We start from the raw sequence: 17,612 nt of genomic DNA on the forward strand, positions 1-17,612 counted from the left end.
TTTCAGTTTTTGACTTAAACTCTATTTTATCTGATTTAAGTATAGCCACTCCTATTCTTTTCGGTTTATATTTGCATGAAATATCTTTTCCCATCCCTTCACTTTCAGTCTATGTATGTCTTTTCAGGTGAAGTGAGTTTCTTATAGGCAACATATAATTGGGTCTTATTTTTTAATCCATTCAGCCATTCTGTCTTTTAAGCAACTAATTTAGTTCATTTACATTGAATGTTATTATTTATATATAAGGCTTTACTACTGCCATTTTGTTACTTGTTTACTAAATATTGTCTGACACATTTTTTATATTTTACTATGAACTATAAAAATCTTATTAATTTTTTACTCTTAAGTTTTCTAATTGAAATTGATTTTTACTCAGATATATACCCAAATATGAGGAGAAAAGGGGAGTATCAACAACTCAATTCATTACAGAAGCTTTGCCCAAGGAATTCTGGGGCCTGTGGAAAATGTTGCAGTATTTTTTTTTTATTGAGAAAGGGCAATTATTTTCATTAGATATTGAGGTGCAATAGACAAAAGTAATTTCAGAGGTGCTCAACTTCTCTTTGAAATGATGAGAATACAACTTCAGGTCAGTGCTGATCTGAAGGGCTTTATCTCTCTCCTAATTCTTCAGGGACATTGTCTATATTTGCTCTATCTAAAGCATATGTTGATTTTCTTGAGATCTCTCCAGGAATATCCTCAGATACCAATCTTCCTGAGAAATACAAGACAGAAGGGAAATCTCACTATATTGTCTAATAAATTCCCAAGATCCATCCTTCTACCCAGCAGGAAATATCTGAGGGTTCTGAAGGTGCTAAGGATGTAGACACAGTGAGATCCTGTGTAGCAGTAGCTACCTACCTTCATGAAACATAGCAGAAGGAACTTTTATGAGCAAAGCAGGCAGAATTCCATGAAAAGTCTGGCAAGGAGAAAAAAGGCACACTGAAGGTTCAAAATCATAGCTCTGCATCAACCTCAAAAGAAATTTAGAGCTCACTTTTTCATATAGGCTCATTTTTTTAACCTTGCTTTTATCCATTACACTAAAGATGGTATTTTGGGAAATAAGCATTTAGACATTTAACTGCAAAATAAAGATTTAAAAGATGTTCTAATTTAGCATCTTGGCTAAAGCATATTGGTGTCTAGAAGTAACTAAAATACTGCAAGATAATAACATGCTTTTCTAAGTTAAGTTTAGTGGCCCTCAAAAACCTTGTACATTCTCAATTTTCATCCATACTTAATTATTTTGTGGGTTCAATTTCTGTTTCCAGCAAAACACAACTTCCTAGTACTGCAGAAGAAAAGACTTACAAAATGGGTTTTGTGGAGCTCAAATAACTCTTAAAAACAATATCTTGATGAGTTAAGTGTAAATGAGCCAAAACATATGGATTAAATGTCCCTTTAAATACACATGCCTTTAAAAATTAAGGGAAAAAAGGTTTTGGCAAAATGTGTTTCAGATTTGGTTGAAAGAAAACATTTGAAAGAAATTGTTTGAGGGACTATACTAACCCAAAACATACCTGAGCTCTTCTACTACAGCACAACCAACTCTAAAACATATGGATTTTATATGACAATTCTTCTACCACACCCACCCTGAGTTCTGAGTTCTAAGTTTTTCTTCCTATGTTGGAAGTCATTAAAAACAGTCATGGTGTCATTATTGTTTTGGAGAGAATATAATCTACTACTGCAATCAGTTTCAGTCAAATAGATGGAATGGCATATTGGTCATTACTCTTCAAAAATAAAAATAGATCTTATTTCAAACCTGTGATATATAATTCTCACTAGCACTCATTAGACAGTAAGACTGCATGAAAGTTATACATTGAGATAGATATAGGACTAGGCCAGAATATGAAATAATAGGATATCCACGTCATAGCTCTTTACTTAACCAAAGTCGAGTAACAGGCAAAGGTCAACAGGAGAAACACCAAAGCACAGCTTGAATAATTTCGGGTCATTTTCACTTTCTTGGGATAGTTCAAAATGCATCTACGAGATGACTAAGAGCAAAAACAATGGAACATTTCAGACGTGAGTCCACAGAGTGACAGGTCCTTGAACCTGTGCCACCTATGCCTTATGTTTGTCTTCAAAGTTGTTGCCACTTCATACACACATAGATGATAATGCTATCTTTAAACTCTACAAGCAATGAGGTTTAATTCTAACATGTTTGGAGCTAAAACCATTAAAAACTGTAGGTATCAAATAGAAAACTGCTAACTGCAAATTTGCAAAATTAGCTGTGTTGTCCTATTTTTCTTCATAAACCTGTGGAATTTCACTGTCTCTATTGAACCAGGTAGAATGGGTATGTGTTGGTACTCTCTTCCAAATTACATTTGAAGAACAGCCAACCATGAATAAATGACCCTAGTCATTATGCCATTAAGTTGCCCTAATTAGTATGCATCGTCATCCAAGTAACCTAGTTATTATGCCAGCAAGGCATATCGTATTTATTCAAAGGCTAAGGTTTTATATCATACTCATCGGAGCAAATCTACCCTTTGAAGACCATTTTTGAGGACTTTCTTAAAAAAAAACAAAAGAAATGATAATCAATGTTTTAAAATTCATCACAAAAAGCATTGTTATCTGAATTAATTTGCTAGAAAAACTATGTCTAAAAAAATATATAAATTGCTACATGCTTTTTGAGGCCTGGAAGAAAAAATCAGCCTGAAACTGATGTGGTAGTGGAATTGGTGGGACAGGAGGTGAACATACTTAAAGACTGACAGCAACTGAAGAGATGAACAGGGGATTTGTCTCCAGGAGGGGCAGTCTGGCCTCATTTCTGTGCTCTAATTTCCTTTTAAAGGCGTGGTGTAACTGCAGCTTTATGTGTTGAGTTGAGGATTTACTTGAAATATACTTAGACATACTGTTCTACACAGGGGAATTGATGCAAGTTCTTAAAATTCCTGCAGTTCTCTCTTTGGGGAGCAAACACTCTATAGCTAAATCCCATAATGCACCACCCTGCCAATACTGCTAAGCCCCAGATCAGCTATCTCCTCTGTGGACTGACGTCTATGGGGATGGAAGTTTTAAACCTAAGAGTTATCCAGACTGTGACAGGGTCCAAATTTGCTATAACACCAATTCTCTTGTCCAGAATAAAATAATTCTTATATTTCATGCCTGTCTGTTGTCTTCAGACATGAAAGCTATTATTATCTTTTCTGTGGTAGACTTTTTAAAAGTATATTCTGCTTCGTTTTTCCACAAAGTGGTTTTCAGAAATGTGTTTGTCTACATCTGCCAAAGAAAATAAATGCAAATATCTATAAATATCAACATAAATAGACTTGGTTCCAAGCAATAACACTTCCCACTGCTTGCTTCATAGTTATAGAAATTCTCCTGAAGGTTAATAGATAATAACCAAAATTGGTCAGATGATGTCTTTCTAATGTATTCATAGAGAATACTCTGATGGTGCCTTTCTTATGTGTAGGAGCAAAGGCTCATATTTACCTCAGATTGAAGCATTCATCCAGAGTCATTTGTCACTGCTAATGTTTTCCCATGGAGTTGGATGGTAGAGAAAAATCCCTCTACCCTCCTGGAAGAAATCTTGAGAGTTTACTGCTGTGCGGTTTGCTGGGCGGTTGTGGTAAATGTTGAGAACCACCATCTCATAATCATATGCTTGAAGCTTTAAATCATGACTCTGTCAAAACTTCAAAGTTGGAAAATTGTGTACCACTTTGGAGAATCTGAAGTGTACTACAGACTAACAATAAAACCAGTGAAACGTAAAAGGAACTTCTGTGTTTTATCCATTATCACATTCTTCTTCTCTAAGCACATTGGAGCACACACCCTACAGTCAGAAGACCCTTCTGGCTTTACATTCTGGCTGGACAGCTTGCTGGCATGTTATTTAACCTCTGCAAAACTTAGTTAAACTTTGGATTAAATCAAATAATAGTGATGAAGGATTAAAGGATATTACATATATAAAAGGGTTTTGTATCCAATGAATTTCGATGTAGGTGTCAATTATTCTCTTTCAAGGCATACTTCTCCCTGACACCTTGAGCATCACATCGAGCAAGAGTGTAGACTCCTTGAGACCAAAGACCCCTCTGTGGTTCTCTTCATATCTTTCTCTCTTCCACCTCCAGTTGGATATATTTTCTCAGATACACAAAACTAAAACAGAGCTTATCACAGATCAAAATGCTCAATATATTTGATTTTACTTATAATATACTGAACTGAACTGATGGACCTCCTAACTATGCCAGTGTAACATTCATCATGCTCCAAGTCAAAATGAGGGCTATGGAAAATGGGACTTTCTTTTGCTGAGTCCTCCATCTCTATGTACCAAGTGTCTCTATCTGTTGTACTGATGAGTTCTGTGAGCATGGAAATGGCAAACACCAAAGTCTCTACATGGTCTCCCAACACAGGACAGTGAGCCAGAAGCCAAAGATTAGTTGTGTAAAAACAAACACACTGAGCAACACAGGGTAGGGGATACAGGTAGAAAATTATAGACTACAGTGTGTGAATGATCAGAGATATTCTGAGAACAGATGGAAATATAATTTTATATAATGCCACTTTAAAGAGGAATGTAGCCTGGCCAACATAGTAATACCTCGTTCTACAAAAAGAAAAAAAAAATTTTAATCCAGTCACGGTAGCACATGCCTGTCATCCCAGCTACTTAGGAGGCTGAAGCAGGAGGATCACCTGAGGCTGGGACATCAAGGCTATGATGCATCATAGCATGCATGACTATGACCACATCACTGCACTCTAGAGTGGGCAACAGTGGGAGACACTGTATCAAAAACTAAAAGTTAAAAAATAAAGAGGAATGATATAAAATAGATTGAAAACCCATACCGGGCACCATGTCAGGAGTTGGTCTGTAATTTTAACAACTGGAAATAAACTAACATATTTTCAGCAAACTAGCAAAATAAAAAAGTTAACATCAGTGAGTATTCCACATCAGACACTGTTCCAACACTTCACCTGCATTAACTCATTTAATCCTAATCATAACACTAATAAATAGGTATCTCCCACTGTATACATGGGAAAACTGAGTCACACAGAGATGAAGTAACTTATCTCAAGTTGCCCACATTGTGAGAGGTGGAAAGAAAGGCAACAATGACAGGGATAGAAAAATCACTCAACTTACTATTAGAGATGTTAGAGTTGGAAGGGACTAGAAATCCAGTTAACTTTGGCTTTGTCATTTTATACATGAGAAAGCTAAGACCAGAAAGCCTTGGTGCTTGGCCACATTGCTAGTTGGTGGTAGAGCTGAGACTAGACCCAGGTGTCCTGACCTCTTTTATAACTCCTCATAAGCTCTGGAAGCAATGACTCTAGACAACAAGAAAAAGCTGTCTGCACTTGAAACTGTGCAAAAAAAACAAAAATGAAACAAAACAGAAAACAAAAATCCTTTTAGGTGCATTTTCTTTACTGCCATGCTCCAATGTGTTCAGAGTAATCAGGTTTGTCTTCTCACATAATGGTCGTGATCAATAACTTCCAAAGCAAGTTCATCACAATATCACATGGGATATTTAATGAGTACTATCATATTAACTGCTGGACCAAACATGTAGTGCATAAGTGAAGGTGCTTATTTGTGATTTGAAATGATTTCAAACCACAAATATCTGTTGAGAATCGCCCCATGCAGGAAAGGCAGTAGGTACTATGGGGATTACAAAAATGTGCAAGGAAGATTCCTTCTTGCCATCCACTGGGGAAAAAAGACATGCTCTAGTTAAAACACAGTAAGTGGCCCAGGGACATGAGAGAAAATGGGAAGAACTCAAATGGAGAAGATTAAGGAAGACTCTGAGTAGAAATATTAATAAAAGTGAACTTTATCTCATGTGAAAGAAATGAGACTGAATTATTCCATTATAGGTCTTCCTAACAGAATTTTCCAGATTTAGCATATTCTTATCTCTAAGTGATGATATAAAAAGAATATTAAAATATCTTTTCTCTACTAATTTGGAAAGAGAGAAGAAATAAAATGAATACATATTATTTTCATCTATAAATTGGGGCCTAGAATTAGATGACATTTGTTATGAGCTGACATTTGTTATGTTCTCATCTTAATTGACCCCAATGATTAATTTACGAAAAAAGCAGCCACATGTATTCCAACAATGTGTAGTGGCACTTGTTGACCAATAAAGGTGTCTAATTTTTCTATATGAGTAATCCATAAACTGAACATATCCACATATTAATATTTCATTATTATCACTATAATAGGCAGAATTAAATCCATTCCCCTAGGCTTTCTAAAACACAAACAATATTCTGATTTTAATTTTTAAAATGTGCAGGAATCTCCTGTCATGACAATTTTTAAACACTGCAGAATCTCAGGATAGAGGGAAATCTTAAAGATCATCTGGTCCAATCATCCTGTCAATGAGTCAATCCCTTCTACAATATCCCCACCAAGTGGTCATCCACTTTATGCTTAGTTGCATAGAGGTCCAGACTATTCTCCCTAACAGAAAACTTAAGATTTGGATGGCTCTTCTTTAAATAAAAAAGAGAAAGAAAAAGAAAACCAGAACCCAAATATATCTTTCTGAGGTTTCTACCCATTGAGTCAACTTCAATCCTTTGGAGTCATCTACTCCTTCTTCCATGTGACAATTTGATATTTCTGATGACAGCTATGTTCCTGCCCTCTCTCAAACTACCACCCCGACCCCAAAGTCTCCTCTTCTGCAAGCATACTCTCCCCAGACTTCTCAACCATTCCTCACATGGGTTCCCACAATCCATCCTAAAGGCTCTCCTGAGGACAACCTCTAGTTTATCTGCATCTCCCTCCCTCCTTTGGTGGTATGCATGGCAAAGCACAATTCTCAGAAGTGCACTGAACACTGCAGAGAAGGAGACCAGTCATCAACCTCCTTCTTCTAATATTGTTCTCGACTACAACATCCTTGAATTATATTGGATTTTTTGTTGAGTGCATATCTGTTGAAGAAATTAGGCAAAATACAAGGGCGATAGGATTATCAGAGGAACAAAGATTTATTTTTTTCCTAAGGAAGAGAAGAAAATTCTATTCATGCATTTTCATGGATGGGAAGTTCACTTCAAGTGTTCAAATCAATCTTAATATCTCAAGAGTATTCTGCTCAACTTGGATAGCCATCACAGCACCCTAGGGTTAACAAGATATTTGAGCCCTCTTTTTTGATCTTACGATGGGTGGGTTAAGCAAGGCTGGACCAAGCAAGAGCCCGCAGAGATGCAGTTCTGTTGAACCACTAAAGTTAATCAGAGGCACATGGGACTAGAAGAATGAGCCAGGCTGGGATCTTTAAGGGATGCCCATAGCCCAAATGCCAGGGAGAGAAAACATGAAGACTGCTTCTGAAGGCACAGTGTGAGGTTTGGTAAATGGAGCCATGGGTTCAGAACTGTGTGGAAACTGGATCAAAGTGAAAACAGGGAAGAAACAATTCAGAGGAGGCTGTAGACCAAGAGAGCAAATTGAGTCCAATGAGTTAAGACAAAGGGCCAGAAATCAAATAAATAATGGATTTCACAAAATGAAACCTCTAACAAGGCCAAAGCTAGTTCAGAATCTGCAACCCAGTCATTAACAAGTACTGGTAAAACAGCTAAATGTTGAAATATATTTAAAATCTATGACTAAATGTGTATATGAGTAAATACATTAATACTTAAGAACTTCTGATCTATGATATCTGGGAAAAATATAATGTCTCATGTCTTTGAAAGCTACAGATTAACAGATTAATATTCCTTTAGAAATTTTTTTGAATAGCACTGCCATTTCCTAATATCTAGAGCAGATGGAAAACTTAAATGCCCATAGAGGTCAGACAAATAATGCAAATGTATAAAACTTTCTTACTACAATGGGAAGTGGTAGTGTCCTAGACAAATGACACAGACCATGCCCATCTAAGGAAGCCAGCCCATACTGAGTTCTGCTTAATATCATGTAGGAAAGTGGCCCAATATTGCAGTATCTTGATTTTTTTGAAAGAAGCTAGAAATCAGAATGTGCATGCATATGTGTTTTGGAGAAAGAAGAGAGAGATCTTGATTTTTAAATGTTGACAATGTAGTCTAATTTTTTTAACACTTCATCCTACACTGAAGATCCCAAGGCATAAAAAGGGATAAGTTACTGCCCAATATTTAAACTGACAATTCTGTGATTCCACTCTTACATTGGCTCACCACACTATAAACTCCAGTGAACAATGGAGGTAGGTGATGGGTGACCTTAGGATATTTACTAAGACAAGGCAGAAAGAAGTACTTCAAGATGACTATTGATAGACCACTATGTCATAGGTTCTTTAAGGAGAAGGACCATGTCTGTTGTGTTTCCCACTCTTTCACTAATGTTGGCACTATACATGGCCCATAATAGACCCTTGATAAATATCCATGAAATAAATTAATACATGAGACTCAATGAAGAACAGAGAAAGCATTGGCTAAGAGCCAATTATTATTATATTGAATTATTCAGAGAGATGTTTACAATCATGCCATTTAACACCCTGAAGTAAATCACACCTACCAGATGAACATTTACAAGTGAAAAAAAAGTTTTAAAGTCAAGGAGAAAAATTAAAACCTGGAGATATTTCTGGCTAAACATGGAATGTTAAAGCACATGTTTACCCCCACTTCCTCCTAAAATGTCTTCATATAAGAGGAAAAAATTTAAAAACCCCAAGCCCCATGGGCAAAGTGAACCAAGGAAGGTATCAACGCAAAGAAGAGTGAACAATAAAACCTCTAAAAATGGAAAGTGTCTGGGCATAGACCATGTCAAAACCTGGTGCCTGCAGAGAGAGATTCAAAAAGAAATGTCCCCACAGGGGACAAATGAGCCACAGGGCCCTGGAAAAGCTCAGGAATGTCACATTAGAGATCTCTGAGTATGGGGCCCAGATTAATTAAAGATTAATATAAGGTACAATTTGATGTCCTGATCCCTCCCCATCCCCATAGCTTGGTGACTTCTCCCCAATCTGGGCAAAAGACACGAGGTTAATTTCTAAAGAGATTTGCATATGAGGATGGTGGTGAAACCCTATAATTATCTGTTATGCCAATAATGCTTTATAGCAAACAACCACATAACCACAGTGGTATACAACCATACAACAGTATTGCTTAGGAATACGATGTTAGCTGAAGGTTGTCTAGGAGGTGGATCTTGTCTGCGCATGCTCACATGCTGTAACATTGGTTGGTTAATCTAGGATGGCTTTGGCTAGGGTGACTATGTGGACTCCACTCTGACCTACAAGCCTCTCATCATCTGGCAGGCATGTTCAAAATGTTCTTATGCCAGTGACAGGCCTGAGAGAACAGGTAAAAATGCACACTTTTTGAAGCCTAACTTTGGAAGTGATACAGTGTCAATCCTGTCATATTTTATTGCCCAAAGTAGAATAGACTCGGGACCCCATAAAAAGACCCCACCTATTCAGGGAGAAGAACTACAGTCACACAGCAAAGGGTGTGAATACAAGGAAGCATGCTGTTATTGCAATCTACGACACCTGTACTAAAAAAGAGGGCAATTAAGTGAAAGTCTGAATGCTGACAGTGAGACCACTCATTCCTATGCCCACATTCAGCTCTGAGAATACTGCCATCCAACCTAAGACCTGCCAGATAGAATAATATTCCTCTCCAGAGAAACTAACGGACCCAAGAGAAAAGAACTAAGACAGACATTTTAGGGATCTCCTCCCATAAGGAATTTTGCATACTCTTTGTTAATATGCTATTAAGCCCATTACCAATACCTTTTTAGTGCATCACTTATAATTATGAATGGACAGTCTAGGTTCTCCAAACATGTGAGGAAATCCCCTAACAAAAAATGCATGAACAAAAATCAAAAAACAAAAAACCTAGAAAGAGACTCAGAGAAAACAGTGCAGGAAGCAAAGAAAAATTTTAAAACTAAGTAAATCATCTCTTAAATTATAAATTAAAAACCATTTTTTTAAAAACCCAAATATTCAATCAAAAGATTAAGTTTTTAAAAAAAACTCAAAAAGGACAACAGACAATAAATGGAAATAAGTGAGAAAGAATAACAACAACAAACATAATCAATCAGTAGAGAAGTTTCAATACATAAAAGGAAAGGTCTAGGTATTATACAAGAAGAAAGTCCCTGAAATGTTAAAAATGATTTAGCTATAAAATATAGACCAGGTACCCAGAGCAAATTATGTACTTCTTTTATTTTTTTAATATCATAAAATCTGGTTATTTGATTATCCATTCAAGCATGCCTCTTTATTCCTCTTTTATTAAATACCCATGTTGCAAATAGAGGTAGGAATTACATCTGAAAACAAAGAGATATTCCACTATCAGGAAGTTCTTGTGTTTATTTACATGATCAGCAGCGTCTGAAAAAAAATCCAGTAAAGTCAAGGTTGAAGGACAAGATTTCTTAGGCGGAGCCATCACTTCCTTTGTCTATGTGCTGGAAGTGTTCAAGTCTGTCGTTACTCACAGGACGCTCCTTATCTCATCTGGCGTCTGGCAGCTTTTTCAGTGCACTGTGTTCCTTGACTAGTGCTGTTAACAAATCCAAACCACTATAAGGAACAAGTCTCCATACAGTACCTGCCTGCCCCCCAAAAGATGGCTCTAACTGTACTACAGGAGCTTAATTTAGTTATTGGAATACTTTGGCTCAACATAGTCCTTTAAGAGCTCCAGCTTTTAAATCAGTTTATTGGGAATTGCTAGCTTTTTTTGATGGCTTACTATGTACTAGGCACTGTTTGAAGTGTTTGTTAGACATTAGCTCATTTTATCCTTAAAGCAAGGCTACAAGGCAGATATTATCATCGCACATTACAGATAAGAAAACTCAGAAACAGAGAAGCTAAGTATAGCAGCAGGATTTTTAATCCAACTGGTTTCAGTTCTGGAGCCCACTAAACTTTCCTGCTTTATTAGTAAGTTTTGCTTTAATTATTTAAGAGATTCACAGATTATATATGTATAGCCAAATACTATTTCACTGAAGAAATTCCTTCAATATTCCAGCTCAACGTGAGGACCAGGGCTCTGGCCCCTAGAGGTTTGCTGAAAATCACTGACATGAGGCAGACTGATTAACAAAAGAAAAGGCATACAAATTTATCTAATGTGTGTACATAAGAGCCTTCATAATTAAAACCCAAAGATATAGGGGAAATTGTCCATTTTTATGCTTAGATTCAACAAAGTATGAGTAGTCATGTAGAAATATGACTGGACAAAAAGGGCACGAGCTAAAGCTAAGAGAATGAGTGGGGAAGTCGAGCAGGGCCAGTCAGTCTAGATTCTTCTTGGCTTCTCTGAACATGCATTCCTTCCTTCTGGTGTGGGGTAGGGCCCTCTCTGGAATAGCAGTCTTATGACCTAGAATCAAACAATGTGGGTCAGATAATTTCTTTATGGCCAGTTCTTACATAAAATATTTTCCAATTTATGGCTGGCTTTTGGGAAAAGAGTTACTGCTTTCTATGACCTTCCTTGGGGAGGGATTCTGGTTTCCATGCCTTGAGGAAAAATGGGACTGAGAGATAGGAGGGCAAGAGAAAGTCAGAGAAAAACTTTTTCTTCTAAGGCTGCTGTGGAGGCTCTCATTTGGAGGTATTATATTCTGAGCCTGCATTAGTCTGTTCTCATGCTGCGTCGAGACTGGGTAATTTATAAAGGAAAGAGGTTTAATGGGCTCCCAGTTCCACCTGGCTAGGGAGGCCTCACAATCATGACGGAAGATGAATGGGGAGCAAAGTCTTACATGGTAGGCAAGAGAGCATGTGCAGGGGAATGCCTCTTCATAAAATGATCAGATCTCGTGAGACTTACTCACTATCACAAGAACAGCATGGGAAAACCGGCCTCCATGATTCGATTATCTCCCATCAGGTCCCTGCTATGACACATGGGAATTATGGGAGCTACAATTCAAGATGAGATTTGGGTGGGCAGCCAAATCATATCAGAGCCTAATATCAATATTCCTGCAAAATTTTCAAATGAACTATTTGTGTGTGGGTGTTGGGGGGGTTGGGTTATGAGAGTAGATTGGTGATTTCAGAGTAATAGACCCAGAAATTAACTTCCCTGCGAAGTCTAGGGGATATAGCCCTGACTTTCCAAGAGAACATAAATTGTCCTGGACATGATGGATTTTCTGTCCTCATGAGCATGGAGACTTAAATCTGTGTGCCAGATACTTTGCTAAGTGCTTTCATACATCATTTTATATAACCCTCACAACAGCACTAGGAGACAGCCATTAATTAACTAATTCCACATTTTGAAAATGAGGAAACTAAACCATGAAGAAGATAGAACATTAATCCAAAATTTCACTGCTAATAATTGTCAAGGTTAGCTTCAAACCCAGTTCTTTCTAACACAAAAGCCCAGGTTGTTTTTCCACACTACTGAAGTTCAATAAACCATGGTAGAGAACCCTGGTAACTTAAGTTTGTAGCTCTGTGCTCTATGTTTTTACTTTCTAAATAGTTTATTCTAGAAAGATATTTCATCGAGAAGTTTTGAAAAATTCATTGTCATTCTTACTTGTAGTGATTTTTTAGAGCTAATAAATGGGCATCATATCTAAATGGCATGAAGTGAGAAAGTCAGACTTTGGACCAGCCAAACTAGTACCTGACTCATTAAATAAACAAATTCAGTTCTACTAAGATGGGCAAGACATGGGGGATACAAAGTTGAGTAAGGCACAGCAGCCCTCGTGTATAAGAAATTGATAACCTAATAGAGTTAATATAAAAACACCATAAGTGTGCCATGGAAGTTCAAAGGATGGGGAGACCACACCCACTGGGAACAATAGTAGAGGTTTCAAAGAGCTATTACCTAATGTGGGCCTAAGAAACCTGAGATAGGAGAGGTGTAAGATGCATCCAGGTGAAGGGAAGATCACCAAAATGGTACCAAGGCAGTGAGGCCACCAGACCTGCTCTTCAGATATATCTGAAACATGGGAAACAAGCCAAACTTAGGGAAGAAGTTTGATGACTCAAATCTATGTCTGGTGAATAGATGAAACTATTTAATATAACTTTGGACTGAAAGAGACTTATTCCACAGGCTTCCTTTGCTTCCAGCACATTTCTGCCATTGTCCAGTTCCAGGGGAAAAGCTTAGAAAACATCTCTTGATGCTAACCTCCAACTAACTTGTTTTAGTCTCAAATTTGGCCATAGAAAACTACAATACTATCCAGAAGCAAACATCAGGTGCCAAATTTTATTCCATGCAGACATTTTATATAGAATTACAGTCCTTAAACATAAAGGACCCATACATGAGAGAAAGTCTGACAGATCTTTAATTATCCACTGGGAAATAGCTATACAGCTGAAGTCAGCCTCCTTAGAGGACATCCATATTTTACGTTTGTAACATTGACACAAACATTTGCTTTTGGATGAATTTTTAAATAACTTTTTTGTGTCTAAAAGTAATAAAAGACCACTCTGAAAAATTTAGAAAACATAAAAAGGAATAACTAAAAATAGCAATCATCCATGGACAACCACCATTGAAATTCCTTTCTTTTACCTGTTTTATATGTTTGAGATCATATTATTAGCATATTTTATATACTATACTTTGAGATGGAATCTTGCTATCACCCAGAGCGAGTACAGTGGCACGATCTTGGCTCACTACAACCTGCTCCTCCCAGGTTCAAGTGATTCTCCTGCCTCACCCTCCAGAGTAGATGGGATTACAGGCATGCGCCACCACACCTGGATAATTTTTTTATTTTTAGTAGAGATTAAATTTCACCATGTTGGTCAGGCTGGTTTTGAACCCCTGACCTCAGATGATCTGCCCACCTCAGCCTCCCAAAGTGCTGGGATTACAGGGATGAGCCACTGAGCCCAGCCTTATTTGGTCACTTTTATAGCATAAATTTATTTCCATAGTATTTATTTCTCTGTTAATAAACATGTAACTGGTTCTAATATTTTTGCTATTTTAAATAATGTCCCAGTGAACATCTTTGGATTGAAACATGTTCATTGCTAATTGTTTTTCTTAGGATAGAGTCCTGCATTGAAAGTATTCATTCTAAATATATGTAAGTTCTTTATACCTTGGATAAATATTTCCAATTTGTTTTTCCAGAAAGATACTCTCAATTTACAGTCAGCTTTCGTGACTTCTATAATGTTCATAGGATATATGTTCATAGGATTGTTCCAAAAGCTAACCAAGCAAACAGGCATATTTGAGTCCTCACTCCTAAATTCAGAACTGGACTCACACCGGTCTATTGGTACTTCACCTTCCTTTCCATGCATCACTTTTCTTCCTTCATTCTTTCAACACTCTTTCCCCAACAGCCACCAGTTTTCTTGTCTTAGCCTTTTTTTTTTTTTTTTTTTTTGTAAAAGAAGAAAGGATCTTATGGTGTCAAGCACACTGCACACTACGGCATCAGGACTTTTCCCAGGACTATGGCCATTTATTAGAGAAAATGCCCTGGAGAGGCCAGGTTTCATCTACAGGAGTGATACACTATGAAATGTAGAGCTCAACAGGAAAAGTAATAGGGACAGAAGGTTCAAGATTTCTCAAATCACACCACATAAGCAGCCATGAACTTTTAAGGAAAATTGGACCTGCTCTTTTTGTAAAGGATAAGCCACTGTTTAGGGAGCTTTCACTTTGCAAACGGACCCATTCACGTGTTTATCTAGTGACTAATCGCTGTACTAACAGTCTCATCAGAAAGGCCTCTCTTGGGCCAGTCTTCAGAGAGATCACAGGACTAAATATGGGAAGTGAATGGCATATATTTGGACCCAGGGATTTGGATCCAGATCTCTATGGAAATAAAGCAAAAGCCCATGTCTGTCAACTTGGCCCTTTGGGAAAGTATATAAAAATCCTACCTAGCTAAAGAAATGTTTATAAAAGAGATTTGGCAGTCTAAATCGTTGTCATTCTGCTTATTAATAAATAGTGATATGTGCAATTTAGCTTTACAAAGGGGGAAAAGAAATGTCTCCAAAGCAAATAGCTGTTGAAATATAATAAAGAGATCTCCCTCTGAGCTTTAGTGACTTCTATAATTTTTCACTTGGTAAGTTCTTAATAGCTGAAATTTCTATTATGGATGGGATAAGGAAAGTTTATTTTTAATCTCTTCTTGATAAATCAGAAGAAAATAAGAAACAAAGTCAGAAAACAATCCATTCAAGCCGAATTTAATTCTTGAGTCATATATTTGAAAGCTAGTCATGTATTCAAGAAATAGGAAAAAAGAAGTAAATTCTTCCATCTCCCTAGGAATCGATGCTCATTTTCCAGACAATATCACTTCATCAGACTTTTACCCCAAAACTGCCAGACAGAAACGTTGATAAGTATAGCATTCTCTTCCACTCAAATGATAGAATTGTGCATGCCTGCTTGTTTAGCATTGTTTTAGAGAATTTTGTTGTGAGAAGGGGGATTTTTTAAAATAAAGAATTTATGTGATTCTTCTCTCCCCAGGAACTTTAGAACTCATAGAAGATAAGGCAACATCCCCTGAATGACTAGAAATGACTAAGGACTGACAGCCACTTAGAGTGTTATCATTGTCCGAGAGGGCCTGCCGCTGGTTTTGTGCGCACTATCTCCACAGTAGCAGCCACTTAATCGTTCAATGTTATTTGAAGAGGTTTAAGAGGTGCTACAGCTGCTGCATCTCAGGGTTCTATTTTTAATTGGGATGAACTTAACTGGGGCCTGAATCTCTTCAAGAGAGAGACTCTCAGGAAACATTTATGGCAAATCTACTGACAGCAGCAGAATAGAAAGATAACTCAATAATCAAATCCTCTGAGAATAAAGCACTTTTCCAGAAAGTCAATCTGAACAGAAGAGTTGGAGGAATTTTCAGCCTCTGTAAAAGATCCTTGTCTGCAAGGTGGACAAAATGCATATTATAACTTACGTTTTGCATTATGGAATAGGACACTAAGGTTCAGAGAGGTTAAGCAACATTCTATGGTCACTCAGTTAATAAGTGGTAGGGCTTTGACGAGAATCCACATCTCCTGACTCCATTTACAGTGATATTTCTACTATGCAGTGCTTTCTGGTTACATACATTTTTGAAGGGCTTTATTGCCTTTGTTTCTTTGTTTTCCTAATCAATGGCAGGGTTAGTTAGCTGTTCATTCTCCTTTAAGTTAGTGGGTGGATCTGTGGTCTTACTAAATAATCATGGTAAGAATGAAAGGTTCAACTGAAGCTCTAGATCACAAAAAATGCAAATAAACTAATATAATCAATATAACAGTAAACTAGGCAATATTACCAATACTGTTTGACCTACTCATTCAGTGTGAGAGAAGGATGATTGCTTTGATTGTTCACGTACAAACAGAAAGTGACTCTCCCTGTCAAGGACGGTGTAAGACATCCTTTCCAACACACAGAGAGAGAATGTTGATCCCACAGAGAAACAGATCCTACAAAGAAACAGATTCATCAAAGAAAAGCAGATGAGACTATTTGAACTAAGAAAGAGAGTTGCAGTGTTGCTCAGTATCCAGATTCTAGAACTAAATTTTTTTCTACAGTTAAGTATTAGAAACAAGAAATAAAGATCTAATTGGAGACCAGGAGGTGTAGAATACACAGTAGAGCCTCCAGGCAGTACTGAATTTCCCCTCAACACACTGGCTAATAGTTACTTCACCTCTTTAGTGAGGATACAAAAAGCGAATGTACAAAAGTAACGCCAAAAGTCCACCTTTGTTATTGTTTGGCCCACCAATTTGAATTATTGGACCGTAGTCAAATTCCTAGACTACCAGTTGATCCTAGGTACTACATGTTAGCAAGACCTAGTTTTTCCTTACATTGTTGTATATACAAAAATTCTCAGGAGGTACTGAGAACTTTTTGGATTTTCAACACAAAATATCTCCAAAAAGAGAGCTAATAATAGGAAAGTGTCAAGACAGTGAAGAAGTCTAGGAAAATGAGGTGTGAACTTAAGTCTCCCTCATGAACATCCAAATTCTACTCATTACAGCTCATTGGTCAATGTACTGCTTGTGTAAAACTGTTTGTAAAGTTAAATATATTAGATATAGTAGGGACACTTGGACCGAGTGAAACCATCCTTATTTTACACTTAAAATACTACTGATCAAAGTAGACAATTCTGAAAAAGCAAAGCCTAAATGGTTATCTTAATGAGATACATATCCACGTGGATTTATGACAAGTTACATAAGAACAGACAGGATGGTCTCCAGCATGCCACTCGTGGCAGTAGGAGTAATTAACTATTTGCACTACCCTATTATTAAGGACAAAACCACATATGCTTATGTGTGGACAAACTGTGGGCTTATGGGAAGGAGAAGAGATGCAGAGCAGAAGATGTGTATTATTAATAAATGTCACTATGGATTACTATGGACTCTTACTTGCTTCCCATTTATCTCTGATTAATACTCTCAGAGTCTCTC

General features: G+C 37.1%; 1 protein-coding gene across 2 annotated transcripts in view; it reads right to left on the reverse strand.

The window, feature by feature from the left end:
- TRMT11 (tRNA methyltransferase 11 homolog) overlaps positions 1 to 17,612 on the reverse strand; it is a 196,688-nt gene that overhangs the window by 37,796 nt on the left and 141,280 nt on the right. The window contains exon 14 of one of the 2 annotated variants that reach the window (XM_009206153.3): positions 10,211 to 10,671. The exons of the other annotated variant lie outside the window; for it this stretch is intronic. The gene's annotated coding sequence lies outside the window, so the exon portion shown is untranslated. Of the gene's footprint in view, positions 1 to 10,210; positions 10,672 to 17,612 lie in introns of those variants that run through there. 2 annotated transcript variants of the gene reach the window in all.

The sequence above is a fragment of the Papio anubis genome, chromosome 6, assembly GCF_008728515.1.
Source record: "Papio anubis isolate 15944 chromosome 6, Panubis1.0, whole genome shotgun sequence".
In the NCBI taxonomy this organism is placed as follows: Eukaryota; Metazoa; Chordata; class Mammalia; order Primates; family Cercopithecidae; genus Papio; species Papio anubis.